The sequence below is a fragment of the Manis javanica genome, chromosome 14 (genome assembly GCF_040802235.1).
Source record: "Manis javanica isolate MJ-LG chromosome 14, MJ_LKY, whole genome shotgun sequence".
Taxonomy (NCBI): Eukaryota; Metazoa; Chordata; class Mammalia; order Pholidota; family Manidae; genus Manis; species Manis javanica.
In genome coordinates, this window is record NC_133169.1 from 81,772,830 (window position 1) to 81,785,209 (window position 12,380).

General features: G+C 47.1%; 1 long non-coding RNA gene across 6 annotated transcripts in view; it reads right to left on the reverse strand.

Moving 5' to 3' along the window:
- The window catches only part of LOC140846127 (uncharacterized), a 149,967-nt gene that overhangs the window by 9,127 nt on the left and 128,460 nt on the right, over positions 1-12,380 (reverse strand). For 3 of the 6 annotated variants that reach the window (XR_012125034.1, XR_012125035.1, XR_012125032.1), the window contains 6 exons: positions 12,165-12,301; positions 11,114-11,198; positions 9,460-9,639; positions 7,808-7,987; positions 6,156-6,335; positions 2,753-2,860 (listed from right to left, as the gene is read on the reverse strand). This is a non-coding gene — a long non-coding RNA (uncharacterized lncRNA). The remainder of the gene's footprint in view (positions 1-2,752; positions 2,861-6,155; positions 6,336-7,807; positions 7,988-9,459; positions 9,640-11,113; positions 11,199-12,164; positions 12,302-12,380) is intronic. The other 3 variants (XR_012125036.1, XR_012125037.1, XR_012125033.1) reach the window with 3 other exon arrangements.

Below are 12,380 nucleotides of genomic sequence, written 5' to 3' on the forward strand. Positions count from 1 at the left end.
CAGTTCCTGCGGGCCCGGCCTGGTCCCCCCCAAGCCCACCCACAGACGCCCACTGCCACGACTGCACCCACCGACTCTGGGTGAGCTCCCACACTGCATCTCCAGCCCAGGCGCTTGCACCCAACTGGTCCCCTGGCAGCTCCTCACACACAAAATGTCCAAGACAGAACACGTGTGCCTGCGTTTATTTCCCCCAAGTGGGCTTCCCCCCAGCCTTCCACGTCTCGGTGACCGGCACTGCCATCCACCGAGGCTGCAGTTACCGACTCCTCTTTCTCTCCCCACCCCACACCCCATCCGTGTCCATCCGTGGGTCCGGATGACTGCACCTCCAAACCACATCCTGAATCCAGCTCTCTGCCACCGCCTCCACTGCCAACAGTCTCGTCCAAACACCACCATCTCTCCCTACCCACCAGCCCAGCCTCCCCAGCTCTGCTTCACACAGCGGCCGGGGGGGCTCTCCTGCGGTAGCACGATGGCAGCAGTGCCCCCACCGGCTGGCACCCAGGCCTTGACTGGACAGCTTCAGGTGTGGTCAGGGGAAGCGCTCTCCTCCCTGCCAGGTGACCAGCACTCAGAGGCAGCACGGAGGAGCCTGGAGGCAGCCATTCCTCAGGCGCTCATAGCTCAGGGCTCCGAGGGGATGGCCAACTGGGGAGGGGGAGCAAATGGAGACCCGATCCCCCAGCGTGGCCTCCATGCCCTCTAATATTGCCCGTTCCAGGCTATTCACCCAGCCCTTTCCACACGGCAGCCCCACTCTCCCTGCTCAGAGCCCAGCATCCGAACTCATTTCCCTATTCCCCAGCCCTGTCACCTCATCAAAATCTAAAGCCCAGCCATCCTTCAGCTCTCAGCTTCACATCCCCTTCACAAGGAAGCCCCCCTGCCCCACGGGCCAGGGCAAACCTGGATTGTCTGAACAGCCTGGGCTGCCCTCTGGAGCCCGTGTCCCATCACCACTGAGTAACATACTCATCTACGGGCGATGCCTTTGTTTTCTTGACTACCTGACTTCCCTGCTGGTCTTTAAGCTCTGTGCGGGTCAGAGCCTGTTTGTTTTCTTTGTGGTTAATCCCAGGGCATTGCACACAGAAGGGTCTCCGTCCATACTGACTGAATAAATGCATACTTCTGCAATCCCTAAGTAGGAGGTTGTCAGAAGCCAAGAAATCAAGAAGGAAAGAGAGGGAAGAGCATCTGGATCCCTCCTGGATGGCAGATACTCCAGCAGAAAACCCACGCAGCTCAGAAGTCTCGTTACTCTCAAACACAGTATCTATGGAAAGCCCAAATATGGCATTTAAAGGTAAGTTCACGGCAAATGCGACATAACTGAGGGAGCAAGGGGCTGTGCAATTCCCCAGGGAGGAGTCTAGCTGCTCTGCCGCACCCGCCCGTTACACCTGCTGGCCGCCCTCAGCCTGCCCAGAGCTGGAGAAGGGCTCAGCTGGATCCCGGGTACACAGGAAGTCACGCTGAGCAGGCCGAGGGCTCCCATGCGGCAGTTCTTCCTGCCTGTCACCATGGCCCCAGCCCAGGCCTCTTCTGCTTCTCTTTGGTTCTCTTTAGAAATAGGTTGCTCTCCCTGAGACTTTTATTCCTTTGGGGAACCATCCCTCCCGCTCTCCTGCAGAGACCAGCTCTGCAGTCCAGCTGAACCCAGGAGGGGTGGGTGGGAGATGCAAGAAACAGAAAAACACAGAGACATACAAGAAACACACAGAGATCAAAGTTGGAATCAAAACCACCTGACGGCGACCAGCGGCGCAGAGGTGTTTCACAGCACAGCTCATATACACAGGCTCACTTCCGTGAGCCGCCCACAATGATCTCACTCCCAGGCTGACCTCACATTCCGTGTTCTCATTTCCAGATCCAGTGTTCTCAATTCTGCCTTTCCACATCTCCCCTTCTTTCTTTAATAGAAACCTCAAATGTGGATAAATACAATAAAGATTCTACACAGCAGAAGGTCTCCCAACACAGCCCTTCCCTTCAGCTGCCTTTTCCCGGTGGTTCAAGATAGAAGCAGGAAACAAATATGTGTGCAATGAGGGAGCAGCTACTGTTAGTCAGGTCTCTGTTCACTACATGGGTCCCGATCTGGGCTGGGCATGGGCAGCGAAGCAGCCATGGGGACAGGAGACCTCTTTCAGACGTGGTGAGGGGTCAAGCCTCTGCAAGGATGGGAGTGGGAGGGTCTGTGCCCCACCTCTTTTGATCCCCAGGTCCTCTCCTGATGGCCCCTTTGCAACTGTGCCTGTCTTAGGTTCTTCCTCCCTTGAGGAATCTTACCCGTCTCTGGCTAACCAGCCATCCTCCAGGGCCAGCAGGGTGATGTGAGGCATGCAAGGGAGAGGGGAATAGTGTCCCCCAAGAGGTTCAGTTCTCTGTCTCCTTGGTTCTCTATGCCTCAGTGGCCTCGACACCTCAACACCTGTCTTGGGATACCCTTGCCTGCTGGTGGGGCCACAGCTCTGTTCACATCTTGGGGAATCCAGGTTTCATCTACAAGGAGGGCCCAGCTCACAGCACTGGACAAGAGAGACAGATGGCATGGTACCTGCCTCTTGACACAGGGCAACTCCATGTACAGGGCATATACAAGACACCCTTTGTTGGCAATGGAAGATGCCCTTCCTGGAACAACAGGGTAGGGAGATTCTAGAAAGGGCTGTGTTTAGGAAGGAAGAAGAAAGGTGACAAAACCAGCAAACAGAAAGAAAGGTGAGCAGATTGGAAAGACCTCAGGGCAAAGCTGTGCTCTCTCTCCCTTCTTTCTTTAAATGAAGCCATAAGCCATGCAGGTTCAATCGGTCTGTGTGGATTCTCTTCATGAGGGCTCGCCAGCTGACTAATAATAAACAGAAAAAAACGATTATCACCAACACCAAAGCCAGCAGATATCAGAGAGCCTGTTTCAGCATATGGAATGGGTTAAAGCCCTTAAGATGTTCCAGGACTTGTTCCGCCAGCTCTCGGCGATCTATTATATCCAATCAGGCATTTTGGATGTCTAGTATTTTTTTGATGCAAGTTATGTAGGTCGAGACTAAAGTTCGTATGTTGCCATAGTCCTAGGAGATGGCTGCGAATTTTGTTCCATTCCCATTGGGAACTGTCATAAGGTGCACTGGCAACACAGATGCTTTTAAATGCAGCATGGCATCGGAGCTGCAACTGCCACTGGACGGTTCCCACCTCATCACCCACGGCTATCACTGTACTTTCCAGGGCGGCAGGTTGGTGCTCTATCTTTACGTCAACGGCCTCTTGAGTTTCTAGAGCTTGAGAGGCGTTACGGGCCAACTGACTGACTGAGGTTCTGCCAGCAGCTGCTAGGTTTCCTTTGAGCATCTCCTACTTCAGTGCTACAGGCAGATGAGATCATCTTTGCACCTTCCCATGCGGTTACATTTTCAGATTTCCCAAATATAGCATCTGACCTTTGCTTTCCCCAACCCCTCCTCCAACAGCCGTGTGAGCCCTAGATCCCTACAGTCAATCCTGTTCTGCTCATGGTGCCTAACATGGCTCCCGTCTCCTTTCCCCGAAAGGACTTTGCCTTCATCCTGGAGCCAGGGCAGCAAGACCCAGGCCAGGCCTCCCCACAGAGGGAGAGGTGGGGGCTGGCCTGGCACTGGTGAGAAGAGCCCTCCCTCTAACGCCTTGTGTGGCCACACTGTCCTCAGGACCTGCAGGACACTGGGCCACCGATCTCATGCAGTGCCTACCACACCACGGTGAGTCAGCACAGCTGAGGACGGCGTGGCCACGGAAAACATGGATCCCACCAAAGATAAGGGAACTTAGGCTGGTGGGTGCACCATGGTTGAAAACATGCACAAACTGTAAAACTGTATCTCTGACCCCCAAACACTGAAAGGGCAAGATGGAACAATCCATATCAGGAATAATAGAGTCCAACTTCTAATTAACTGACCGTCTACACGATCCAGAAAGGTGTACGGGGGAGTCATTCATGCTGGCAGTGCTCACACAGTTACCTGTGTGGAGCCCTCCCTGGCTGGGACTTCCCAACTCTCCTTGCCTCTCAGCACTGCCCCTTCTGGGCCCTTGTCATGCCACTCAGAGAGCCTTTCTTCTAATGCCACCCCAATACCACTGTCTCTTCAGTTACTTAAGCGCCCTGTTTGTGCCTTCTTGAATCCCACCTTTGACCCCCTCAGTCTTCAAACTCAGGACTCCTTTATCCAACTCCCCATGTCCCCCCACCGATTTTTCAGTTCCTTTCTCATGACGTTTAAGAATGTGTCGGAGCCAGGCTCCCAGGGAGAGAAGGAAGGAGAGCTTGGTGTTCCTGAGAAAACATCCACTGGACAAGGAGCCAGCCTGCATGCCATTATGCAGAAAGAGCCTCTGCCTCCAGGTACCCTTTGAGGTCTCCCAGCTCAGCACGTGCCCCATAAAGAAGGTGTGCATGATGCTCCAGCCAGAGGGGAAGAGAAGAGCAAAAGGGACAAACCAACCTACCCCATGCACATGTGGAAAAACACGGGCAGCATTTTCACTGCTGCATCGGGGTGATGAGATTACAGAGTTAGTTTTAGGATTCCTAGTTCATATTAGATTTTTTTAAACAAAAATAAAAAAATATATAATGAGATCATTAGGTCTCTTAGGTCTTCCTTCAGCGGGTGCAGAAATTAACCCAGGCAACACTATAAGAGAAGCATTGTCCGTCCCCTCCTTCCCTGAGCAGCTGTCGTACTTCTGGAATGGCCTGTGTCCTACTCTCCACTCAGTTCTCCCAACAGACCTGACACACCCATAGTGCAGTGATTTTAGCACTGTTTTCAGTTAAGAAACATTCAGGCACATGGAGACTACGGGCATAGCCTCACTCTCAGCCTTTAGTTCCCTATCAGACTAAGTTGTTAGTTCAAGGTCACTGCTCTCTATCTCAAATTTATCATCTCCATGGGACAGAATGTTTGAACTGAGTTAACACTGCAGTCAGGACTAGAGCCCAGGCTCCCCATCTCCCTGTAAGAAGGTCCTTTTCAGTTCATAACCCCATATATACAACCTAATGGAATTTACTAGAATCCCCCCAGCCAATATTCCTAACATCTCTTTTACCTTCTGTTCTAAAAACCTGTCAAACTCATCATCTCTGCCCCACAAAACAAATTTATTTTTTGAGTCATATAGGAAAAAATTGAAGGTGAAATGCTGTTGAGGGTAGAGGCTTTTGTATTGGTGCCAGGCATCTGTGAAATCTAATGGAGCCATTCTTTGACAACATTATCTGTGTTTGGCTAATTTGGTGGAGCAGACAATGTCCTCTATTGAGCAGGAAGACTAGAATGCACAGTCCTAAAAAAGCAGAGAGTTGGCCCATCGTGGGTAATTTGCTTCCACTATTCATTCTGCAGATGGGCACTCCATTACAGAGACGTTTCCAGGTAAATTTCCATTCATTCTTTTATCAACTCCACACATCCATTTTATCACATTTATTTTATCAATGAAATAGTCATTTTTAAAATAGCTTGAAGCAAAGATGCATGTCAGCAAACAAAAGGGCAGGCTTCTGTATCACACTGTATTTTTTCCTAGTTGTTTGTTCTTTCACCATCCAGAAAGCTCTGTGACTAATTCATTCCTCTGGCCCCCTCTTACCAAATATTTTCCTATTCATGCAGCCCAGAGTGGCTCTCTGATGAGCAGCAGACAGAGGAAACCTGAGCGCTACATTCAGGGTCCTGGACCCAGCTCCTGGTCCTATCCCCTGCATTGTTATACTGGAGCTACTCTCTGCAAATCTTTCCCCTGTGCCAGCTGACTCAATGTTATGCTTTGTCCCTAGAGGGTTCTGGGGGACACTGAGTCAATAGTGGCAAGAAGACACTTTCCTTTTGAAGCCCATTTCTCCTTTCTTTTCATTAACCTGGCAAGCCAGACAACTGGTGTGTGGAAGGCCTGCTGGTGCTAACTTTGGAAATACCCCCTGTCAGTGGTCTGCTCTGATGCACGTGTCAGAATGCTGTGGAACCCTGTCTCACTTACATCATAATGGCCCTCCTGCTGTACCTAAGCACCAGCCAGGCCAGTGAATGAGTGAGTGAGTGAGTGAGTGAGTGAGGAGAGAGCCTCTCCAGTTGTTTGTTCTTGAATATACTGACCTGCTTCTTGGCTGTCATCACTTGAACCTCTAGCAGCAGAGTTCCAGGGAGGAAGGCACCTGATTTTAAGTCACTCTCTGAAGTGCTGAGCCATGAAGCACAAACGAAAAAGGAAACATCTTGAAACCACACGTTCCCCCAAAGTTGCCAGGATGTCAGGAGGTGTGTCTCAGTGATAACCTATGAGCATTGGGGATGTAGAAACTGTCTTATAAAGAAAAAAGGAATGAAGATTCCTACCTATGGGAGAGAAAGGGCAGGAAGGCGGGAGGGAGGAAAAGGTGTGGGTGCGCCGGTCTTTCTAAGAGATCAGATCATCTGAGGGTCGAGAGGAGGTTCCTGTGATTAGGTCCTTGTTTCTGTGGCATAGGACCTGTGTTCCCTACATCATGCCGCTCTGGGTTACTGTATCACAGATGTAGTGACTGATTAGTATAATTTTTCTAATATAATGTATTTCCCTTTATTTCTCTTTTTTACAAAACTGAGGCCATTTGTTAAGTAAATGGATATTGTTATAAGTTTTCCAATAGTATTTTTTCCAGTTAATGAAGAAAGTGTGGCTCAAAGAGGTAAGTGAAAAAGTAGGAAAAAAGTTTGAGTACCTAAAATTGGAGGTGCAGGGGTGAGAGTGTGAAGTCACACAGAAAATGGATTGATTTCTTAGACTGTCTCCGACATAAAGACCTTTCGTTCACTGTCTCAGGGCACAGAGCTGTAAATGTGAGGCTCCTTTATGAAATGTAAGGAAAAAACCAGCAGGATACACACACACACACACATGCATGCACACACATGTACACACAATACCATTTAACCACAATGGTTGAATTGAGAAAGCTTGGCTCTTTCTGGAAAAACGGGAACCTGAAATTTCCGGTGACTGTGATGTTTAAAAAGTAAACAGGTCCTACGAGGAAGAGCCAATGCTCAGGAACGGGAGGGGACAGATCAGGACCAAAACCGAGGGTCCCAGTGGTGGCTCATGAAGAGAACGTGACATCTGGATTTCAGCACACCCCAGGGGGGCCTTGGGGAGAGGCTTGGGAAGTGAGTCTGTCTGCAATCCAGCTTCAATACAAACAGTGCCTGTTTAGAGATTTTCAGTGTGAACTACAAGACATGCCAAACACATTCACACCAATTCACACATACACACATATACAGCATCACTAAGCCAATGGGAAGACACAGAGTAATTCTAATATAATGGCTTCTTAATATGTACCAACTCGAATTATTTGCTTCTCAAAACTCATTATATCACTAAGGGAGTAGCTTCATTAGTTGAAGAGTTTCTCTCAGGTAATGCCTTATCCTCACCCTTGGGGAGATTTAGTAATGTGGTGACCCTAGATACATATAGTACATATACTAATTGTCTTTTGTTCAATCCATATCATTGTTTCTCAAGTTTTGACATGAAGTTCAAGATAAAAATTCACGTTGATGGTAGAATTTGTATTGGGTAAAAGGGATCCCCCCCTCAGCAGTGGTCTGCTCTGATGCACGTGTCAGAATGCTGTGGAACCCTGTCTCACTTACATCATAATGGCCCTCCTGCTGTACTTAAGCACCAGCCAGGCCAGTGAGTGAGTGAGTGAGTGAGGAGAGAGCCTCTCCAGTTGTTGGTTGTTATTGAATATACTGACCTGCTTCTTGGCTGTCATCACTTGAACCTCTAGCAGCAGAGTTCCAGGGAGGAAGGCACCTGATTTTAAGTCACTCTCTGAAGTGCTGAGCCATGAAGCACAAACGAAAAAGGAAACATCTTGAAACCACACGTTCCCCCAAAGTTGCCAGGATGTCAGGAGGTGTGTCTCAGTGATAACCTATGAGCATTGGGGATGTAGAAACTGTCCTATAAAGAAAAAAGGAATGAAGATTCCTACCTATGGGAGAGAAAGGGCAGGAAGGCGGGAGGGAGGAAAAGGTGTGGGTGCGCCGGTCTTTCTAAGAGATCAGATCATCTGAGGGTCGAGAGGAGGTTCCTGTGATTAGGTCCTTGTTTCTGTGGCATAGGACCTGTGTTCCCTACATCATGCCGCTCTGGGTTACTGTATCACAGATGTAGTGACTGATTAGTATAATTTTTCTAATATAATGTATTTCCCTTTATTTCTCTTTTTTACAAAACTGAGGCCATTTGTTAAGTAAATGGATATTGTTATAAGTTTTCCAATAGTATTTTTTCCAGTTAATGAAGAAAGTGTGGCTCAAAGAGGTAAGTGAAAAAGTAGGAAAAAAGTTTGAGTACCTAAAATTGGAGGTGCAGGGGTGAGAGTGTGAAGTCACACAGAAAATGGATTGATTTCTTAGACTGTCTCCGACATAAAGACCTTTCGTTCACTGTCTCAGGGCACAGAGCTGTAAATGTGAGGCTCCTTTATGAAATGTAAGGAAAAAACCAGCAGGATACACACACACACACACATGCATGCACACACATGTACACACAATACCATTTAACCACAATGGTTGAATTGAGAAAGCTTGGCTCTTTCTGGAAAAACGGGAACCTGAAATTTCCGGTGACTGTGATGTTTAAAAAGTAAACAGGTCCTACGAGGAAGAGCCAATGCTCAGGAACGGGAGGGGACAGATCAGGACCAAAACCGAGGGTCCCAGTGGTGGCTCATGAAGAGAACGTGACATCTGGATTTCAGCACACCCCAGGGGGGCCTTGGGGAGAGGCTTGGGAAGTGAGTCTGTCTGCAATCCAGCTTCAATACAAACAGTGCCTGTTTAGAGATTTTCAGTGTGAACTACAAGACATGCCAAACACATTCACACCAATTCACACATACACACATATACAGCATCACTAAGCCAATGGGAAGACACAGAGTAATTCTAATATAATGGCTTCTTAATATGTACCAACTCGAATTATTTGCTTCTCAAAACTCATTATATCACTAAGGGAGTAGCTTCATTAGTTGAAGAGTTTCTCTCAGGTAATGCCTTATCCTCACCCTTGGGGAGATTTAGTAATGTGGTGACCCTAGATACATATAGTACATATACTAATTGTCTTTTGTTCAATCCATATCATTGTTTCTCAAGTTTTGACATGAAGTTCAAGATAAAAATTCACGTTGATGGTAGAATTTGTATTGGGTAAAAGGGATCCCCCCCTCAGCAGTGGTCTGCTCTGATGCACGTGTCAGAATGCTGTGGAACCCTGTCTCACTTACATCATAATGGCCCTCCTGCTGTACTTAAGCACCAGCCAGGCCAGTGAGTGAGTGAGTGAGTGAGGAGAGAGCCTCTCCAGTTGTTGGTTGTTATTGAATATACTGACCTGCTTCTTGGCTGTCATCACTTGAACCTCTAGCAGCAGAGTTCCAGGGAGGAAGGCACCTGATTTTAAGTCACTCTCTGAAGTGCTGAGCCATGAAGCACAAACGAAAAAGGAAACATCTTGAAACCACACGTTCCCCCAAAGTTGCCAGGATGTCAGGAGGTGTGTCTCAGTGATAACCTATGAGCATTGGGGATGTAGAAACTGTCCTATAAAGAAAAAAGGAATGAAGATTCCTACCTATGGGAGAGAAAGGGCAGGAAGGCGGGAGGGAGGAAAAGGTGTGGGTGCGCCGGTCTTTCTAAGAGATCAGATCATCTGAGGGTCGAGAGGAGGTTCCTGTGATTAGGTCCTTGTTTCTGTGGCATAGGACCTGTGTTCCCTACATCATGCCGCTCTGGGTTACTGTATCACAGATGTAGTGACTGATTAGTATAATTTTTCTAATATAATGTATTTCCCTTTATTTCTCTTTTTTACAAAACTGAGGCCATTTGTTAAGTAAATGGATATTGTTATAAGTTTTCCAATAGTATTTTTTCCAGTTAATGAAGAAAGTGTGGCTCAAAGAGGTAAGTGAAAAAGTAGGAAAAAAGTTTGAGTACCTAAAATTGGAGGTGCAGGGGTGAGAGTGTGAAGTCACACAGAAAATGGATTGATTTCTTAGACTGTCTCCGACATAAAGACCTTTCGTTCACTGTCTCAGGGCACAGAGCTGTAAATGTGAGGCTCCTTTATGAAATGTAAGGAAAAAACCAGCAGGATACACACACACACACACACATGCATGCACACACATGTACACACAATACCATTTAACCACAATGGTTGAATTGAGAAAGCTTGGCTCTTTCTGGAAAAACGGGAACCTGAAATTTCCGGTGACTGTGATGTTTAAAAAGTAAACAGGTCCTACGAGGAAGAGCCAATGCTCAGGAACGGGAGGGGACAGATCAGGACCAAAACCGAGGGTCCCAGTGGTGGCTCATGAAGAGAACGTGACATCTGGATTTCAGCACACCCCAGGGGGGCCTTGGGGAGAGGCTTGGGAAGTGAGTCTGTCTGCAATCCAGCTTCAATACAAACAGTGCCTGTTTAGAGATTTTCAGTGTGAACTACAAGACATGCCAAACACATTCACACCAATTCACACATACACACATATACAGCATCACTAAGCCAATGGGAAGACACAGAGTAATTCTAATATAATGGCTTCTTAATATGTACCAACTCGAATTATTTGCTTCTCAAAACTCATTATATCACTAAGGGAGTAGCTTCATTAGTTGAAGAGTTTCTCTCAGGTAATGCCTTATCCTCACCCTTGGGGAGATTTAGTAATGTGGTGACCCTAGATACATATAGTACATATACTAATTGTCTTTTGTTCAATCCATATCATTGTTTCTCAAGTTTTGACATGAAGTTCAAGATAAAAATTCACGTTGATGGTAGAATTTGTATTGGGTAAAAGGGATCCCCCCCTCAGCAGTGGTCTGCTCTGATGCACGTGTCAGAATGCTGTGGAACCCTGTCTCACTTACATCATAATGGCCCTCCTGCTGTACTTAAGCACCAGCCAGGCCAGTGAGTGAGTGAGTGAGTGAGGAGAGAGCCTCTCCAGTTGTTGGTTGTTATTGAATATACTGACCTGCTTCTTGGCTGTCATCACTTGAACCTCTAGCAGCAGAGTTCCAGGGAGGAAGGCACCTGATTTTAAGTCACTCTCTGAAGTGCTGAGCCATGAAGCACAAACGAAAAAGGAAACATCTTGAAACCACACGTTCCCCCAAAGTTGCCAGGATGTCAGGAGGTGTGTCTCAGTGATAACCTATGAGCATTGGGGATGTAGAAACTGTCCTATAAAGAAAAAAGGAATGAAGATTCCTACCTATGGGAGAGAAAGGGCAGGAAGGCAGGAGGGAGGAAAAGGTGTGGGTGCGCCAGTCTTTCTAAGAGATCAGATCATCTGAGGGTCGAGAGGAGGTTCCTGTGATTAGGTCCTTGTTTCTGTGGCGTAGGACCTGTGTTCCCTACATCATGCCACTCTGGGTTACTGTATCACAGATGTAGTGATTGATTAGTATAATTTTTCTTTCATAATGTTTTTCCCTTTACTTAATTTTTTACAATGTTACAAGTTTTCCAATAATACTTTTTCCAGTTAATCATGCAAAGTATGGACCGAAGAGGTAAATGTAAAATTAGGAAAAAGGTTTGAGTGCCTAAACTTGGAGGTGCAGGGATGAGTGTAAAGTCATACAGAAAATGAATTGATTTCTTAGATTGTCTCAGACATTGAGACCTTTCTTTCATTGTCTGAGACTATAGACATGTAAATGTGAGGCTACTTAATGAAAGAGGAAAACCAGCAGGACACACACACACACACACACACACACACACACACACACACACACACACACACAAATACCATTTAAGCATCATAGTTGAATTAAGAAAGTTTGGCTCTTTCTGGAAAAACGGGAAACTGAAATAGTGGTAGTGACTGTGAGGTGACTGTGTGTCTTCCCCTGGCTTATACAGCATAAGTAAGCCAGGGGAAGACAGAGAGTAGTTTCTAATATAATGGCTTCCTTAATATGTACCAGGTCCAATTATTTGCTTCTCAAAACTCAAGATTCATTAGTTGGAGTAGAGTTGGGCAGGACCCTCAGGTCCGGACCTGAGTAGAGACATACCTGGTCCGAGACCCCCGCACAGCAGTATCTTTTCATAGCCGATGTTCTCAAGTTCAACCCCATACAGACCCATCTGCACCCCCGATCATCATCATTCACTTCCTTGTCATCTTCCACATGCATCTGAGTTCTCTGCTCTGTTTTTGTCGCAACCATACAAAAGTGCTGCATTAGTTGTCCCTGTGTTTTAATGTCACGTGAACACAAATGCACAGT